Source organism: Taudactylus pleione, unplaced genomic scaffold (assembly GCF_031769625.1).
Source record: "Taudactylus pleione unplaced genomic scaffold, aTauple2 ptg001314l, whole genome shotgun sequence".
NCBI classification, from domain to species: domain Eukaryota; kingdom Metazoa; phylum Chordata; class Amphibia; order Anura; family Myobatrachidae; genus Taudactylus; species Taudactylus pleione.
The window spans coordinates 13,316,500-13,336,625 of NW_028285714.1; the positions used below are offsets into that span (position 1 = coordinate 13,316,500).

The 20,126-nt window shown below is 42.5% G+C and overlaps 1 protein-coding gene across 1 annotated transcript in view; it reads left to right on the forward strand.

The window, feature by feature from the left end:
- RASGEF1A (RasGEF domain family member 1A) overlaps nt 1–20,126 on the forward strand; it is a 461,395-nt gene that overhangs the window by 213,785 nt on the left and 227,484 nt on the right. The window contains exon 2 of the mRNA XM_088463110.1: nt 16,584–16,685. The gene's annotated coding sequence lies outside the window, so the exon portion shown is untranslated. The remainder of the gene's footprint in view (nt 1–16,583; nt 16,686–20,126) is intronic.

Sequence of the window (20,126 nt, forward strand, 5' to 3'; positions counted from 1 at the left end):
TCCAGGGCACCCATGGGTGGTGGGTGCCGGGTTGATAGTGTAAAGTGTTGTGTAAAAAATAGAAGTGATAACATTGTCTTTAACAGAACTACAGGTACCAGCAAACCTCTCTCGCATGCTGGTACTTGGAGAACCACAAGTACCAGCTGCCCTGTCACTCCGGAAGTACCGTCCTTAGAGGACGGTACAGTATGTGATTTGGGCTAGTGGTTTTTTGTTTTCAGAAGACCGTGAATGCCTACTTGGAGGAGAGTGTGTATGAGTGTAATAAACGCCGGGTGCCCCCCAACCAACCCACCTTTCTTGTCTCCTTTCCGTTTACACACACAGCTGTTTTCTTTTATGCAGTTTCACTGTATCCCTTTTTTTGTTTTATTTCTGGTCTGATCTTAACACTTTTTTCTGATAGATATTTAATGTATTTTTCACCATTTACTGGTCATGCAAGTAGTGTAAGTGTTTATCTCTAGCACTAATAAAGGCAATGTGCACAAAAGGGTGCTTTGCTCTGTGTACTGTTCATCAGAATGGGATCTGCTTTGTATGCCAGTCAGATGGCAAGCATTATATTTGATAATACTGTAACTAACTGAAATGGCTTATGTCATATATTTTACTGGCTGGGTAAGATCATGTCCACAAACCACATTTACTGTTAGTGATGCATAATTTCTTATATATTAATTTCTTTAATATGCCAGTCAGAAATGACCTATTTCCTGGGCAGTTATACAATTGCATGAGCATTAGTAAGTGTGAACTGCCCATGATTACGCTGTTCCTGAGAAATAGCTTCTGACCTCATCCAGCTTTCAGTATATTGGCTCTGATGTTCACATGAGCTCATTTTAACAGGAACTTCTGCCTACACCAGCAGCTAAATCACATAATATCTGAGTCATTTATGACAAGAGAAAAGGGTACAATTGTTTAGCTGAGTTTTCTCCAATATGGTATATGTGATAATAACTATACACTGCTAATAGGCTTTAGCCGTACCACACAACATTTGTCTAGGCAAAATCAAGATAGGTAAGCTCATGTTTTATGCAAGTTGTGCCCCAAATCCACCTAAACCCAGACCCAAACTGCCAATCATAGCAACTTACTGACTAGCATGCTTACTTTATGGTCACGCAATGGCCACTTCCCATTAAGCCCCACTCTTTTCAGGTCCCCAGGACATTGAGAGGTATTTCTCAGGCTGTACTTTTAATGTTACAATTTAAAAAAAAAAATAACTGGGGGTCCTTCAAGCACCAAGATATCACCTACTGCCAATAAGGTAGAGTGAGTCAGTAAGCATGGATTTGTGCTAGCATTTATTAAATTGTTTATGTAAATGATTATATGATTCATTCATTATCACATTGATTTGGTCCAGTTTAATGTTGCACATTATTCCTATATATATATATATATATATATATTAGGGGTGAGCGGGTTTGGATTTCTGAAATCCGAACCCCCCCGAGCCCCCCCGATCCGAGGCCGATCCGAGTCAGGCACGACTTTTCCCGCCTGATTCGGATCTGAAATCGAGGCAAAACGTCATCATCCCGCCTTCCGGGTCTCGCGGGTTTTGGATCCTATATAAGGTACCCGCGTCGGCGCCATTTTCTCACTCGGCTGTGGACAGTGAAGAGGGAGGGTGGGAGTTAGGGCTGGCTGGGCTGTGTAGTGTAGTGCAGAGTAGTGTTGTGCTGTGCTGTGCTGCGCTGTGCTGCTCTTGTCAATAGGGGCTGTGTCCACTACTTCAAAGTCCATAGGGGCTGGCTGGACTGTGTTGTGCAGTCAGTTGTCCATAGGGGCTGTGTCCACTCCAAAGTCCTGTGCAGTGTCCCAGTCCTAAAGGGGTGCTGTAGTGTTGTCCAGGGGGTGCTCTGTCCGTCAGGGGTGCTCCCCCCAAGTGCTAAAAAAAAAAAAAATTCTGTCTTTGTGAATTGTGTGCACTATGGCTGCACGTGCATCAACAAAGGAGCAGCGCCAAGCGTGCACCTGTGTCCCATTAGTAAAGGGCCGGCTGGCTTGTCCGTTAAAGGGTGCTGTAACCCCCAAAGTACACTCCAAACAAAAAAAATATATATTTTCTGTGTTTGTGAATTGTGTGCGCAGTAGCTGCACGTGCATCAACAAAGTAGTGCCAAGCGTGCGCCTGTGTCATAAGTAAAGGGCCGGCTGGCTTGACCGTTAAAGGGTGCTGTAACCCCCAAAGTACACTCCAAACCAAATAAAAAAATATTTTCTGTGTTTGTGAATTGTGTGCGCAGTAGCCGCACGTGCATCAACAAAGTAGTGCCAAGCGTGCGCCTGTGTCATAAGTAAAGGGCCAGCTGGCTTGACCGTTAAAGGGTGCTGTAACCCCCAAAGTACACTCCAAACCAAATAAAAAAATATTTTCTGTGTTTGTGAATTGTGTGCGCAGTAGCCGCACGTGCATCAACAAAGTAGTGCCAAGCGTGCGCCTGTGTCATAAGTAAAGGGCCGGCTGGCTTGACCATTAAAGGGTGCTGTAACCCCCAAAGTACACTCCAAACCAAATAAAAAAATATTTTCTGTGTTTGTGAATTGTGTGCGCAGTAGCCGCACGTGCATCAACAAAGTAGTGCCAAGCGTGCGCCTGTGTCCCATAAATAAAGGGCCAGCAGGATTGACCGCTAAAGGGTGCTGTAACCCCCAAAGGGCACTCCAAACAAAATAAAAATATATTTTTTTTGTGTTTGTGAATTGTGTGCGCAGTAGCCGCACGTGCATCAACAAAGTAGTGCCAAGCGTGCGCCTGTGTCCCATAAATAAAGGGCCGGCTGGATTGACCGCTAAAGGGTGCTGTAACCCCCAAAGGGCACTCCAAACAAAATAAAAAAAAAATTCTGTGTTTGTGAATTGTGTGCACTGTGGCTGCACGTGCATCAACAAAGGAGCAGCGCCAAGCGTGCGCCTGTGTCCCATAAGTAAAGGGCCGGCTGGCTCATTTCTTAAAGGGTGGTGTAACCCACAAAGTGCACTACTCTCCAGCAAAAATAAAAAAATATTTTCTGCGTTTGTGTGCGCCTTAGCCGCACGTATATATCAATATAACATAAATGGAGGACCAAACTTTCTCCGATAAAAATAAAATAGGGAAAGATCAAGAACCACTTCCTCCTAGTGCTGTTGCTGCTGCTGGGAGTTGTTCATCATCCCAGAGAGGAAGTAGGAACACCACTACTTTTACTAAACAATTGACCCTCCAACAGTCCCTAACGAGGAAGATGACGTACGACAGCAGTCATCCTGAAGCAAAACATATAACTGAGGCCTTGACTGCTATGTTGGTGTTAGACGTGTGTCCGGTATCCGCCATTAGTGCAGTGGGATTTAGACAATTGATGGAGGTAGTGTGTCCCCGGTTCCAAATCCCGTCTAGAATCCACCTGCATCCTCAAAGCAGCAGCGACAAGCGTGCGTCTGTCTGTTATAGGGTGGTGTAACCCTCAAAGTGCGCTCCACAAACAATAAAAAAATTCTTTTTTTCCTGTCTTTGTGAAATGTGTGGGCTGTAGCCGCACCTGCATCCTTAAAGCAGCAGCGACAAGCGTGCGTCTGTCTGTTAAAGGGTGGTGACACCCTCAAAGTGTGCTACACAAACAATAAAAATATTGTTCTTTTTTTTCTGTCTTTGTGAATTGTGTGGGCTGTAGCCGCACTTGCATCCTCAAAGCAGCAGCGACAAGCGTGCGTCTGTCTGTTAAAGGGTGGTGACACCCTCAAAGTGTGCTACACAAACAATAAAAATATTCTTCTTTTTTCTGTCTTTGTGAATTGTGTGGGCTGTAGCCGCACTTGCATCCTCAAAGCAGCAGCGACAAGCATGCATCTGTCTGTTAAAGGGTGGTGACACCCTCAAAGTGTGCTACACCAACAATAAAAATATTCTTCTTTTTTCTGTCTTTGTGAATTGTGTGGGCTGTAGCCGCACTTGCATCCTCAAAGCAGCAGCGACAAGCGTGCGTCTGTCTGTTAAAGGGTGGTGTAACCCTCAAAGTGCTCCAAAAAATAAAAAAATATTTTTTTAATGTGTTTGTGACTTGTGTGCGATGTAGCCGCACGTTCATCAACATAGTAGCAGCGCCAAGCGTGCGCCTGTGTCATAAGTCAAGGGCTGGTTTGGACATCTGGTCCGGACTGAAGGACGTGCCAACAATTTCTGACAAGTCTACTGTCACTGCATATGATACTGTCCTCAAAGCAGCAGCGACAAGCGTGCGTCTGTCTGTTAAAGGATTACATCGGTGACAGCATCCAAGTAGGCATGTCAGACAGTCCGTACCTGTACTGGCAGGAAAAAGAAGCAATTTGGAGGTCCCTGTACAAACTGGCTCTATTTTACCTGAGTTGCCCCCCCTCCAGTGTGTACTCCGAAAGAGTGTTTAGTGCAGCCGGGAACCTTGTCAGCGAAAGGCGTAGGAGGTTGCTTCCACAAAATGTGGAGAAGATAATGTTCATAAAAATTAATTATCAACTCTTCCAGGGAGACCAGCCTCCATAACGTACAGAGGGACCTGTGGTGGTGGATTCCAGCGGGGAAGAATTAATACTCTGTGAGGATGAGGATGTACACAACACTGAAGAGTGTGAGGAATCGGTGGATGAGGAGGATGATGATGACATCTTGCCTCCGTAGAGCCAGTTTGTGCAGGGACAGATTAATTGCCAGCTTGTTTTGTGGGGGCCCAAACGAACCAATCATTTCAGCCACAGTCGTGTGGCAGACCCTGGCGCTGAAATGTTTGGTTTGTTAAAGTGTGCATGTCCTATTTATACAACCATAAGGGTGGGTGGCAGGGCCCAAGGACAATTCCATCTTGCACCTCTTTTTTTTCTTTGAATTATGTACTGTTTGGGGCCTAGTTTTTCAAACTGCCATCCTGTCTGCCACTGCAGTGTCACTCCTAGATAGGCCACGTGTTTGTGCAGCCTACTCGTATCTCTTAGCATAGTCATCCAGCTACCTCAGTGCAACCTTTTGGACATAAAAACACTATTGTGAGGTGTGAGGTGTTCAGAATAGACTGGAAATGAGTGGAAATTAAGGTTATTGAGGTTAATAATAGCATAGGAGCAGAAAAACACACAAATTCTGTGATTTTAGCTGTTTTTATGCTTTTTTAAAAAAAAATACAGATCCAACACACAAAACCCAGAACCCAAAACGGAAGGGTGGTTTTGGCAAAACCAATCCAGATCCAAAACACGAAGAAAGATCCAGATCCAAAACCAAAACACAAAACACGAAAAGTGGCCGGTGCACACCCCTAATATATATATATATATATATATATATATATATATATATGTGTGCATGTGTGTGTGTATACTGTACAGTACCTCTGAATCAGAGGACCCCATTCAGAGGTACCCACTATGACGATGCTGCATGCAAGTGGCCAAAGTTTTCAGCCTGCGTATGCGAAAGCCACAGAACAAATTTTGATACAGAGATGGGTAATTGGAGTAGGCATTCCTGGTAACGGGGTTGTCTAGCCAGATGCGGGAGTGTCATGGGCAGTGACTGTGAGTTTTGCTGCACTTGCGCTGATTTCGGTGGCCATCATCTTTGTACGTATCCCATTGGCTGCGGCATTAGCATAAAGGTGCAGTTGAGCTATGGCAAAAGACAAATTCACAGCCTGATTCAGAGTTGTACGCTATGCTTGTGTTTTGCAAATGGATCGATTTTTTTGCCAATGCGCATGCGTCTGAGTCGCACTGCGCATGCATCGAGGTACATTACCATAGTCGCATGTCACATCCAGGGCATGTCACATCCTGCGCCTGCGATCCCATATGCAGTTAACATGGCTCCAGCATCTCAGTTACAGCGAAAATTCTGAGTGACCATAGACTTACTCATGTTGTTTGCCTTATCTGCATCCGATGTTGCGTATGTGTAGGCAGTTGAGGACAGCTGCAATGTCTCAGGTGGGTGTCTCAGTGTCCCAGCCACTGCTGTGTTAGCTGAAATTTGTACATCCACAGCTACAAAAATCACAGCTGCGGGAGCATTAGCGTTCAACTCTTAATCAGGCCCCAAATGCAAAGTCGTTTGATCCTATGTGGCTGCGCTAACCCTATGTATTCACCTGTTCAATAGCTGTCATCATTAGCAGCGCGCACTTGCACCTGCAAGAGATACTGCTGAAATCAGTGAAAACACTGCATAGACAGCAACTCCACCTACAAGCCCATGACATGCCTCACTAAACAGCCTACATTTGAACACCCCATTAACATCCAGTTTCCTGCATTCATTTGCAAGTGCGATTTTGTTCCACTCAGAATGGCCCATGCAAATGCTTGGCTATAGGACATGCGCAGCTCTAAAAATCGCAAGATTGTATGCAAAATACTCTTGCATATAACCGTGAATGAACCTCAGTAGATCTACATAATGGCTTAGGGCCTGATTCAGAGATGTATGTTAATCCGATGAGTAATGTACATCTCCAATGTTGAGGGATCTGCACCTGCGCAAGACTCATACTGCGATCTCGCTAACAGAAACGCCCCCCCCCCAGTTGCAACATGATTGACATGCTGTGGCGTTTTAGGGGCGTGCCTGGTCACCGTTCCCGGTAAAGGAGGGCGTGTTGCCCCTGTTTTCTGGGAGGGACAAGGCCAGGGTCTGCATCGGTAGATGCAGATTCCTGGCCTCTTCAGTGACCAGCACCCGGTCAGGCTGCGGGAAGCTTCAGCTGATGGTGATCTCACCTGCGACGTCGGTCACAGTGCAGGGATTGCAAATGCAGCAAGGAGGTGTCTCACACATCCTTCTGCTTGTGCATCTTATATGGACGGAATTGCACAGCCGCTTGTGTGCGAATCTTCAAATCTGTCCATCTCTGCATCAGGCCCTTAGTGCGTCCATTCACACTTTTAAAGCTGTTACTCCACAGCAATGGTTGTCCTCCTTTAAATGACTTTCAATTATTGCCTTGTACATCTACTTGCTAACGGTACTAAATACTGCGATGTGTCTTTCTGGTCCACTTCTTTGCTTTTCAGTAATGTATTTATATAATCAAGGACATTTTTGTTGTTGTTTGTTTTATCTACTTATGGATATCACACCACTTTGCTGTGCTATATGCATAGGATACATTTGTATGCAGAAAATAGTTTTGTATTGCATCCCAGGGCAATGGATATAAATATATTTCTCAGGCAATATAAAGACGCAGATAATAAAACAGAGAAAGAAGTTAAACAGAAAGAACTATGCATAAGTAAAAGTCATACCCAACATACAAACGTAATCCGAAGGCGGGGAAACCACTATACAATTTGAATGTAAAATCCCCATGTATGTATAGCTGGCAACACAATGCCAAAATAATTTCCAGGGACTTTTTTTGATGCTGAACATCTGCGCGTAGAGTCTAGAGGACTACATTCCCCCAATATGGTTCATTGAACTCGATAATAAAGTTATGTTTGTGCATTTTATTGAAGCAGTATCATGACAATACAAATCAAAATGGTTAAAAGAGAAATGTTGGTAATGTTACAAGTATCAACATTAAATAGTATATAGAAAAGATGTAAATGTGTCTTTCAAAACATCATATTTTTGACACAGAATATAATAGTAATCATTACAGCAAACAATGATGCTATAAGATGATAATACATAAAGCAAAGGCAAAATCAAAAAGTATACAAAATAAAAATATTGACATGTGATGCCAAAATCACCAATGTTCTATTGCACATAACAGATAACTGCCCCCTCATTGACCTTTAACCTTTAGCATCTATTGCCTTGGATGATGGCTTGTGTGGGTGTAATGAGTTTGTGTTTATTTGTGCATTTTTAATACTTTTAATGCTTGTAAGCATTTAGGGGTCTATTCATCATCACTTAATTTCTACAAAAGCAGGTGAAAATTAAAATTTTCACCTACTGTGGTAGAAATTAAGTTTTGGGACCATTCATCATAAAGGTAGGGCAGAAGATATTACATATATCACAGATATCTTTCACTTTCGATGTAGCCCATTGTCCCTGTACACTAGTCTGGGAACCTACATTCACCAGGCTATGAAAATACATTCTTTTTGGAGCTTGACTATGGGAGCATTCACCATCTAAATCTTCATAAGTCCTGGATTGCGAAGAGAGATCATTTCGGATCCCTCGGCTTCTGTCCAGCTCTTTCCCCTGGACGCTGGGGCTTTGTGCGCCTGCGTGTACTCGGCAGTGTTAAGTTTCACTGCTACAAAAACAGCAGTGAAAACATTCAGGGAGATGGCTGATTTTTGGATCAGCTGTCATCCATGCTGGAGCAATAATGAATTGCTCCGGCGCTCGACACAAGTTAGAATGTCCCCATAGGGAAGACAGGTAAGTGTTTTCCTAACCCCTACCCTAACCCCCCCCTCCCAGGTGCCAAATCCTAACCTCCCCCCTAGTGCCTAAACCTAACCTCCCCCTCCCCACACCCAAAACCTAACCATCCCTCCCCGGTGCCTAACCCTAACCCTCCCCCTAGTGACTAACCCTAACTCCGCACCCTAACCTCCCCCTAACACCCCGATACCTTCGGGATGCCGACAGGATTTCGGCGCTGTTATTCAGACCATCGGCATCCCACACGCCGGGAAGCCGACTACATCCAGCTATATTAGTTACTGCTAGTTCCCATTTGCTCTGAATCTGTCAGTGCTGATAATAAGGGTAAGCTACTGGAGTGCCCAGTGACATATCAAGGTACTGCTGGGTTGTTCCCTGCAATACTGAAACCAAGTTAAAACATGAAGATGGGTCTAATTATTCTCTGGTCCTATTGGAGATAAACTCACTAATCCATAAGCATTAATATTGCGGACAAGAATAAATAAATTGAATTCAATGTTTGTAAATGGCTTTCAATTAAGAGAATGTATTTATGCTAAATCATTATATATACAGTGCAATCCCAGTGAATCCTATACTTTGCAATTTTACATCTACATTTCAGTGCTATTGTTTGTCTTCCAGCACATGAACTGTCTGCTTTTCTGACAGACTATATGTACACAAATACATGTACACACATTTGTCATGTCTGTTTTTAGCCCCCCACCCACCATCATTTTTACAAGAAGTTTTATTTATGTGCATGCTTAAAGCAAGTCAAACTTTTCTGTTCCTATTAAAAATAGGCGCTTTTATTACTAGAGATGTGTAAGTTCAGATTCCTGAAATCCGAACACACCCAAACTTAGGGGTTACGAGTCGGGCCCAGGGCTTGGGTCTTCCTGCCTTGTTTGGATGTCAAAACAGGACAAAATGTCATCTTCCCAGTGTTGGACGTCGCGTGTTTTGGATTGCATATTAAAGTCCCGCCCTCGTAATCAGGCATCATTTCCACTGGAGACCGGTGGGAGAGGGTGTGTGTAGTATAGGGGCACTTAGTTTGTAGTGTGCTAAATAAAAAACATGATTAGAAGCACTGAAGGCAGGGGCATTGTGTACTGTGGGCTAGCTTCAGCACACAAAAGATGCCATAGGAGTGGACTGCAGTACTGTGTTGTCGTTTATTTGTTACTAAATAAAGTCTACTGGGGCACTTTTTTTTACGAAACAATAAAAAAACCTATTATAACATCACCATTACACTGAGGGTGCCACATGGCTTATACTAGAGGTGCTGTGAGGCATATTGTTTTGTATTCAGGCAGAGTTAAAAAAAAAAATTAATAATATAAAACTTGTGTGTTAATAAAATATAACGTCATTATTAGGGTGCCACTCAGCTTATACTAGTGGCGCTGTGAGGCAGTTTGTTGTGTATTCAGGCACTGTTAAAAAGTTTTAAAGATATTAAACTTGCATGTTAAAATATATAACATCATTATTAGGGTGCCACCCGGCTTATACTAGGGTATGTATATGGTACATATACAGGAGTGTATCTAGGGTTCCGAGCCCCCTAGCAAAGAAAGGGACTGGTGCCCCCCCATATTGTAATTATGGACAGCGTGCTCAGCAAAAGGGGTGTGGTGTCATTGGGAAGGGACGTGGCCATGCATTCATTCCCCCAATTAAAATTATGCCACACATTAGTGCCCCTTACATTACACTGCATAGTAGTGTCCCTTTATTCACATTAGACCACACACTAGGCCACCTCACTATACACGTAATGCCACACAGTAGTGTATACTCCTACATATAACTCCCCAGGAAGGTGCAGAAGTCAATGAGGAGGAACAGTGGGGAGGAATAAAGCTGGCAGAAGGAAACAGCAGTCACTGGGCAGGATGGAGCGGAGAGGTGAGAGGGGGTATAGTACCTACCTGGGGAGGAAAAAAGCCCCCCAAGAGGAGCAGGGAGGAGGTGGGGGGTATAGTACATACATGATAATAATTAAAGCTCCCTAGGAGGGAGAAGCAATCAGTGAGAAGGGGAGGTATAATACATACATACTGCCCGGTAATGAGACACAGAAACTAATCCCCCATTTCCATCACTCCCTGTCATCTCCTCACATCATGTCCCAGGGCCGTTATCTGGAAGCCACCCTTGTTCCTTTCCTTCTCAGTGGCACCAGAGTGTCCTCCTCCTCTTGCAGCCTCCAGTCTCCTCCACATGATGATTGGAGCCGGAGACTCCTTCAGATGGGATACAGTCAAAATGCCGATGACTGGGAGACAGTTTGTCTAAATCCCAGCGTCTAAATACCGATGCGGGTCTAAAGACAGGTGTCGAAATCCCAATGCCGCCGAAATCTAGATAGATGGATTCCCGAATGAAGCAGGCAGTGTTAGTGCTTAGCTGTAGGGGGGAAGGTTAGGTTTAGGGACCCCCAGGGGGACTAAGGTTAAGGCACCACCCCGGGAGGGTAATGTTTAGGGTACGGGGAGGGGGGGTTAGGGATAGGCACCCCTGGGGGGTTAGGGTCAGGCACCACCCCAGGAGGGTTAGGTTTAAGGTACAGGGAGGGGGGATTAGGTTTAGGCACCCACGGGGGAGTTTAGGGTTAGGCACCACTAAGGGAGGGTTACGGGGAGAGAGGGGAGGGTTAGGATACTTACCAGCCCCAGTCTGGATTTTTAGTGTTGGGGTTTTTGGCGTCTGGATTTTGTCAGATGGCTTCCCGGCCCTCTGCATTTCATACCCAACCCCTGCGGGCCGGCCCGGTATCAGGATCACACAGCAACGAGCTGTTGCACCACCCAGAGGCCTCCGGGAAATGTAGTTCTGGTGCCTTCGGCACCGAGCTGAGCACCCCGGTCAGATTGCAGTGCAGCTCCATTTGTGCCCCTGCACGGTGATAGGAGGACCAAAATCTGAAACTAGTTCTGTCTGAACTACTATGTGATTCTACCCCTTAGCCATGGGTGGCACCACTGGGTGGCACCCCTCCCTTAGACGGCACTCCTGGCCGATGGGTTAATATGCCCCTGTACATATGGAATCGGTATGATATACCGCCGGCCGCATGGTTCAATTCCCGGCAGCGCCTGGCTGACAAAAGCAGAGTTCCCGGCAGCGGAAGCCCGACAGCGCTGGAAATCCCGATCATCGCTAAGGTAAGTATAAACTAACCTAACCTAACCCCCTAACCCTCCTTAGGGGTGCCTAACCCTAACCCCCCCCAAGTGCCTAACCCTAATCCCCCCTTCCCCGCTGCCTAACCCTGAGTCCCCCCCCGTGGGTGCCTAACCCTAACCCTCCCTCCCCCTAGCCCAACCCTCCTGGGAGGTGCCTAACCCTAAGTCCCCCCCGGGTGCCCGAAACCTAACCCTCCCCCCCGTGGATGTCTGCTCGCGGCGCCCAGCATCCCTTCGATCGGGATGCTGGGCGCCTGTCTCCCGGCTTTGGGGAAATGACAGGCATCTAGATATAGACGCCCGGAATTTCACCCTCGCCGGGATATGACAGTCGGGAAGCCAGCTGTCGGTATTAAGGCAGCCGGTTTCCCGATTGTATACCGTACATAGTGACACATGGAGGGGACTAAATTGGGGACTCATTACAATGGGGGCCTATGGACACGAGAATTGAAGGGGGGTGCAAAACAACCACTAGATATATATATATATATATTTTTAAGTAAAATATGATTTGAAAAATACTTTTTAAACTTAAAAAAGTCGACAATTTCTGTGCAGCTTTGAGGAAAATAATTAGATAAAAAAAATTATTTTATTTAATAAATGCATTGGGGTGGAATAGAAAAAAAGCACAGTTTCACTGAATATATATATTAATCCAAGTTTTAATTTAAAAAAAACAAACAAATATTTATTAAAAACTTGCAGAAACAGGCAGACACTCTCCGCCTACTTGTGTAACATCACAAGTTGGACAGAAGTTGGCTGGTCTGATAAAAAAAAAGTTGGCAGGTTGGATAAATAGTTGATTAGATGTGTGAGAAAGCGTATTAGTTGAACAGACAAGTTGGACGATTGGTCGGTTGGATGGTTGAAGGAAAGTTGGTCTGATGTGTGGCCTGCTTAAGTGTATCCATGAGTGATATGTGTGAGTCTTACATTTCTGACACTGTACTCTTAGAAAAGCCTACTTTCCCATTTATGCACCCTCTGCAAATGTGGGGATAAGCAGCACAAGTAAAGATGGTAACACAGAAATTGAGAATGCTACTGTGGAAGTGCAACAGGGTGAGGGTGATGAGAATGTTGATAATGAGGATGTTGCTTGTGTCAAAGTAAGTCAGCCACCGGAGGTTCTTGCCCATGATAAAAAGAAGGCCATTGTTATGCCTGGGTACAAAAATCAAAAAGCCACCTCTTTTGTGTGGAATGTTTTAACCTAAATCCTGACAAGTGTTAAGCCACCTGTACCATTTGTAAAGCCAAAGTAAGTAAGCAGCGAGTTCATGCAAACTTTTTTAAAAAGCTAAAAAACTGACAAGCAGAGCAGCATCAGCTAGCTGCCTTCTCTCAGCTGGCTCACTCAACCTAAACCACCAACACCTTCATCATCAATCCTCTCATAATGATTGTAGGTAGTCCTCCTGAATCCAATTTGCAAAGGCTGACTCCTCTATCCAGGATTCCCCAGTAGAATCTTTGCATGGTAGGGCTGTTGCTGCTGCCAGGGGTGAATCTTTATCCCAGAAGGGGACCAAGAAGACAAATTTTAAACAATTGACAGTGAAACAATCCTTTGCAAGAGGAAGTAAGTATGAATGCTGCCATCCAGTTGCACCACGGATCACTGAAGCCATGACAGCTATGTTAGCATTAGATCTGTGTCCAATTTCCACCATCAATGCATGTGGTTTTAGACAGTTGATTGCGGTCCCGTGTCCCTTCTACCAAATTCTATCTCAATTCCATTTTACACCAACAGCAATTCCTCGTCTGTACCAGGACATTAAAAGAAAACTTTCTCGTTCCTCAGTTTCTGTAAATACACTCTCCCATGAAGTGGCATGGGAAGCCGATTTGTGTCCTCCACCTAGTGAGGAATCATGGGAAATTATTAGAAGTAATGTGGCAAAATCTTTCATTTCCACCACGATGAAAGAAAACTCATAAAATTTATACGAGATGGTACTTGGTTCCCACTACATTGTGTAATATTTTCCCTTCCTCTTCCCCACAGTGCTGGTGGAATTGTGGTCAGCGGGGTGATTTTATACATATTTGGTGGTCATGTCCCAAAATAATTAATTACTGGAATGAGATAAAATCCTTATTAAACAATGTACTTCATATCTCAGTCCCTTTAAGTCCATAGACTGTCCTATTGGGGCTACCTGTATCTGGGCTGAATTCCCTGTCAAATAAACTGGTTCTTCAAATATTACATCCTGCAAGGTGTACTCTGGCCAAGTCTTGGAAACAACCTTCCGTGCCCGCATTCCATTTAGTGCATTACAAGATCTGGTTTATTGCTAGTATGGACAAAGTCACATTTGCTCTTAGGGATCAATCAGACTAATTTAATAAGATATGGGACCCATGGTTTAATTATTCAACTACTACTGTCCCTAGGATTTGATACCTTGTCTATCTAAATACTATATTTTAGAAATGCTATAGTGGTATTACGTGTATAGGATGGGTTCTAATATGATATTGTTAAATGTTGGCTTTCCCCCCCCTACCTTCTGCTGTTCTTGTATTCTTTTTCTTTTTCTCTTTATTCATTCAATATTGATATGAAAATTTAAGGTGAATATTTATGTTGTTTAATATGCTGTGGATATGACTTCAATTTTATCGAAGTTCTTTATAGCTTTAACAATTTGATGTTGATGTTGTTGTATTCTCATTTTTTCTAAAAAAAAAATATAATGGTTAAAAAAAAAAGAAAACTTTCTCTGGTGCACCTCATAAATGTACTACAGGGTTTGTTATTAAATTAGAAAGGAAGGGGGTAGTATGGCCAGCTTCTCTTGGAACCCTTGTCAGGAATCCTTGGCTATATTAACAATAACATTGTATTCTTTTATGGCCCTTTCTCTTCTCACTTGCTGCAAAACAGATCTTGCAAGGCCACGTCTCAAATTTTCTTTATCAATCAGTCAGTCAACCAATGCTTTACCTGCCTTCCACTACATACTTCACTTCCATTTCCCTGCACTACCCTCAGGCCTTTGAGCTAGTTACCCTCATACTCAGACTCTCTGGTGCACTTTTAATTGTACCACAGGAGTTGCTACCCAATTAGGAAGGAGTAAGAAGAGGGGTAGTATGACCAGCATCTCTTGCAACCCTTGTGAGGAATCCACAACAACATTGTATTCTTTTATGGCCTTTTCTCTTCTCAGTTGCTGCAAAACAGATCTTGCAAGGCCACATCGCCAATGAAATATTTTTAATTAATCAATCAACCAATGCTTTACCTGCCTTCCACTACATACTCCACCTCCATTTGCCTGTACTTCCTTCAGGATTTCTGATCTAGTTCTTGATTAATGAAAACATTTTTCTATGGTGTTGTATAGTTTATTAAACTGCCATCCTTTCTGCCACTACTGTGCCGCAATGTTTCATAGATGTGCTATATTCTTTTAAAGTGCTGTGTGTTTGTGCCGCTGCTCTGTTGCTTAGTTTAGCCAGCCAGCCTTTGGCTAATATTGGTGAAAAAAATATTTTGAGCTGTAAGGTGGTCAAAATTGATAGGAAAGGGCTGGAAATGAATGTTATTGAGGTTAATAATACAGTAAGAACAAAAACAGGTCCAAATTACATGATTTTAGCTGTTTTATCAATTTAAAAATCCAGATCCAAAACCAAAATAAAAAAACACGTGAGGATGGTTTTGGCAAAACCAAAACCATAACACGATGATGAATTAAAACAAAAACACAGGGGTCAACACACATTGTAATATACTAAGACACTAAACCACTTATCAGGTTAGTCATCATCTATGTGTATATACAAGTCTCCCATATACAAAATGTTTGGGACCAGGGGTATTTTGGATATCGGAATATTCCGTATTTTGGAATATTTGCATAATATAATTAAAAATCTTGGGATTGGGACACAAATCTAAGCACAGAATGCATTTATGTTCTATATACATCTTATATACACAGCCTGCAGGTAATTTTATACAATATTTTCAATAATTTTGTCGCTCAAACAAAGTTTGTGAACATACATGAAATTCATTTATATTTCATATACACCTTATACACAAAGCCGGAAGGTTATTGTATACAATATGTTTAATAATATGTGCTTTAAACGAGATTTATGTACATTGAACCATCAAAAAGCAAAGTTTTCACTATCTTAGTCATGCTAAAAAAATTCTGTATTTCGGAATATTTGGATATGGGAGACTCAACCTGTACTACAATTTTAGTACTTTATACCTACTTAAATACGATGAGCAAAAATATTTATTAAAAAATATATATATATGTAAATATATAGTGTGTGTGTGTGTTCCCTGTATGTTTTATAGTTTGCAGAAGAATCCAACTTTTATGTTATTACTGTATAGCTAGTAACGTCCAAAAATAGGAATTCCATTTAGTCTGCAAATATAATTTACATCATGTCTTTTAGTCCTTGTCAATACCTTTTCTGTACAGCGTAATAAAAATTTAGTAGAAAGAAATAGTAAAAGCCTATTAATAAATTATAAAATTTAAAAAAAATAGTCGCCTGATGTGATTATTAAAAGAGCAGCAAGTAGAATGTATGTAAAATTGGCCCTGTTATAGGATCAGCATTAGGGATGTGCAATCCATTATTTACTGGTATGTAAGAATTAATATAATATACATAAAGGGGCATCTAGCACAGTGATGGGCAACAAATGGCCCTAGGGCTGCATGTAATCCTCAAAGCATTCACTTGCGGTCCCCACCTCCTTCCTTGCTTTATTGTCATATTTGTTTAAAATAGCTGGAAAAGTTGTTTAAAATGCCATCTGATATGTTATTACAGATAAATGTGTCTTTCATTTATTATATGTATTCATATATATTACTGAGAGTAAGAGTAATATATAAAATATAACGTTTTACAGATTACAGGGTTGGCCAATGCGGCCCAAAGTGTAACAGGTTGTCTATGACTGATCTAGCAGCATTGTCATGTGATTACTGTATCTCTTTCTTTAGGAGGTTAAACTGAGTTCTCTGGTCTGGTCACAACCGCGGCTTACTACGGCTTCAGGAAACTCTCTTGCCGGTGTGTGTGAGTGTCCATGGAAGCAGCTATGGGTGAGTACCTCATGTAACCTTACATAATTTAATAGCATATAAATTACAGATGTAATCCACTACTTTCTCCATACAGTATAACTTGTTCAAGGTTTGCTTTAACCTTGACTCAAACTAAAAAGCCTACAGTTCTGCATGTTTTATTTGCATTACTTTAGTTACAGCATTTGTGATTCTATGTTTACTTGATAACATGGCATCTGAAATATGTTTTGTAATAAGTTATAAGATACTTAAATACTCTATTTTAAGTTTAATGGAATAAAAGCTATGTCTCAGCTGATCACTAAGCCCAGAGAAAGATTTGTGCTTGTCGTTTCATATAATTGTGATCTGTAATTACATGTATTTAATGTAAAACAAATATAATAATGTACGTAATTTAAGTGCTCTATTTTGTCGCAGTAGGCATAGTGATGGTCTTAAACAACATGGCTGCCTCTTGTCGGTTTACTCAATGTTCCCAAACATTCTCTGTTTAATGCAACCTCATCTGTGTTCATTTATTTTATCTTGACAAGTGAACATCACTAGGTGTACTGTACAGTACAACATTCATTCTTGTGCCTGTTGATGGGAGAGGAGCTGTCCAAATATTCAGCAGTTTGTGATGTCCACTTCTCAGGTAAATAAAAAACCTTAGATGAGGTTATACAATATCCAATGATATATTAGTACATTTTACTTTGGGGCATATTCATCATCACTTAAATGGCCCGTTACATATGCGGAGACACTAGTTTCAGCATATTTTATGTATCGGGCCATTCATTATTAGGGGTCCGATAGGGCCACCTGATATTCAGCAAACTCCGAAAACATAAATCAATGCTCATAAGTATCCACCGCAGCGAGTGGGATACTTAATCATCGCCCCCGATGATGAATAGGTCCCTTATTGCTTAATGCAGTGGTTCTCAAACTGGGTGCCATGGCACCCTGAGGTGCCTTAGGGCACTTACAGGGGTGTCACGGATTGGTGGTCCAGTACTAAATAAAATGATTTTTAGTCAGTGTGATAGGCAAAACCAGTGCTAATGGCTGCTAATCACAAAATATGTGGACAATAAGAGGCGCAGCTCTGTCAACCACCACATAACAGAACCAAATTGTGCCATATAAGCACAATATACTTTATTTAATTTTTGCTGAATTTCTCAATAAGAAACTTTTGGCCCTGGGGTGCCGTGGAAAAGATGCTGATACTCTAGGGAGTCGTGATTCTAAAAAGTTTGGGAACCACTGGCTTAATGTATTAGAGGGCCATTTCAGTGTTGCAAATCAGAGCATTTTCATGATATAACAGTGTGCATACCTCCCAACGTTCCCTGATTTTGGCTAGGCAGTCCTGATATGCAGACTTTACAAGCAACGGAGTTTCATCCAAAAGTTAGCATTGCCAAGGTTTGGGTAGATCAAGGCAGATCATAGAGGAAAACTCGCACAGTCTCGCATAATGTAATAGCCTCAAACTCGGATCTTTAAATGTACGAGAAGGTCCGAGTTTGTCACGCAGAAAAAATGCATGTATCTTTGTTTTGCAGGTCCTTGTGCTTGAGGAGTCAGGTTTATGGCATTACTATAAGTGCAGTACAATAAGGGCTTTCAGATGCAAGTTAATTATGCCCCTTTGAGATAAAACACCTTTCTACAGGCTATCAATCTACCCAAGCCCAAACCTGAACTACAAACCCACTTTCTGCTACATTCCCTTTTCCATAGTTATCATATTGAGGACAAAGTTTGTGTTCCCCTCATCTCACCCTACAATCTGCCCCTTGACCCTACTCTTACCCATCATCTCTGCTCCCTCTCTCTTACTGCATGCATGCCACTAGCTCACCTCTTCATCCTATCTCTTTATGTACATTGGCATATTCCCTACCACCTTTAAACACACTTTCTCTCTATTGGCTTTCATCACATAGCTCTTTCCTGGTTCACTAAATGCAGTATGTATCTAATCATTACTTCAATGTCTCTATATCTGCTACATCCTCCCTTACACCATCATCTGTTTTGGGCCCAGAAGGCTCTGTTCTCTTACCTCTGTTCACCCTACAAATTTTTTTGTTGGTGACGTAGTTGCTTATCCAGCCTCCACTATCATCTGTATTTTAGCAACATTAAAATTCGCTTCTCCTCTTCTGTCCTATGCCCTTTCCTACTATTTAGTGTGACCAACATCTCTCTGCTATCTCCTCATGGATCTCCATTACCAAAAGCTTAACATGCCCAAAACAGAGCTTATTAACTTCCCTCCTCCGGCCTTTTCCCCTCATTATAAAGACCAATGCAATTTCCCCAGTCTCACAGTCCCACTACTTTGGTGTCACCCTGACTTCTGCTTTACTCCTCACATTCAGTCTCACTCCCAGTCATGCAGCCTCCACCTTCAAGCTATTACTTGCCTTTTCTTAAAACTATTATACAATTAAATGTACTTACTTTTGCCAAAATCCCCTCAATAAAACCCCTTTTAAACATCCAAAACTTAATCTTAAAGTACAATTTCTCACACCTCTTATACCCTGACCTGCAACTCACCTTGTCTCCTTCCCACATACAAGACTTCTCTTGTGCCTTACCCACCCCTCTAAAACCCTCTCTATTCATGCTTCTATTTCTCCCACCTATGCTACTCTAACCATGATACCCTCACAATTATCCAATCAACTGTACCCTTTTTATACTAGACTGTAAGCTCTCTAAATAGCAGGCCTCTGAATGCCTTTACTGTTACCTTTTCTGCCCCAGTTTTCTGTATTCTCTGTGCTCTGTGATCCCTGTCTGGGTCCGCAGACCATATGAGCCCCATACATATTAACATCAATAAATCTAGGTTACATGGATCAAGAGTTATTTTAGCTGCAAGTTGTAAATTTTGCATCTATATAAACTGCTTGCAAGTTTTGCAGTTGAAGAGGATTGTTGCATCTCTGGATGAATCTATATGCTAGATTTAAAGTGTACATACTTTAAGAAGCATGCCAACGAAAATAGAAATATGATAAGGCAAGTGTGCAGATATATTTCTGCTCATATGACATATAACAGGGCATTATTATGTACAAGTTTGAGCACAGTATATATCCTAAAACAAAATATATCAACTCCCATTGCCTCCTTCATATCATGTAATGTACTATATAGTACAGAGATGAATAATAAAAAGTTCTATTTAATCTTAAGGCCGGGATGTACTTAAGGGTATATGTACTAAGGCCCGGCTGCACTTTTATCGGTGCAGAGGGTAACGCCAGAAAAACCTGGCGTTACCCTATGGGCCTCTTACCGCTCCCTGCTCCCGACGGTTCGCCGCCGCCCAGCGCTAGCCCCCACTCACCTGCTGTCCATGGTCACCGGCTCGCGCTCCTCCTGGGTCATCTGCCTCCTCCTCCCCCTAATCTTCTTCCGGGTGCAGGGAGGAGGAGGAGGAGG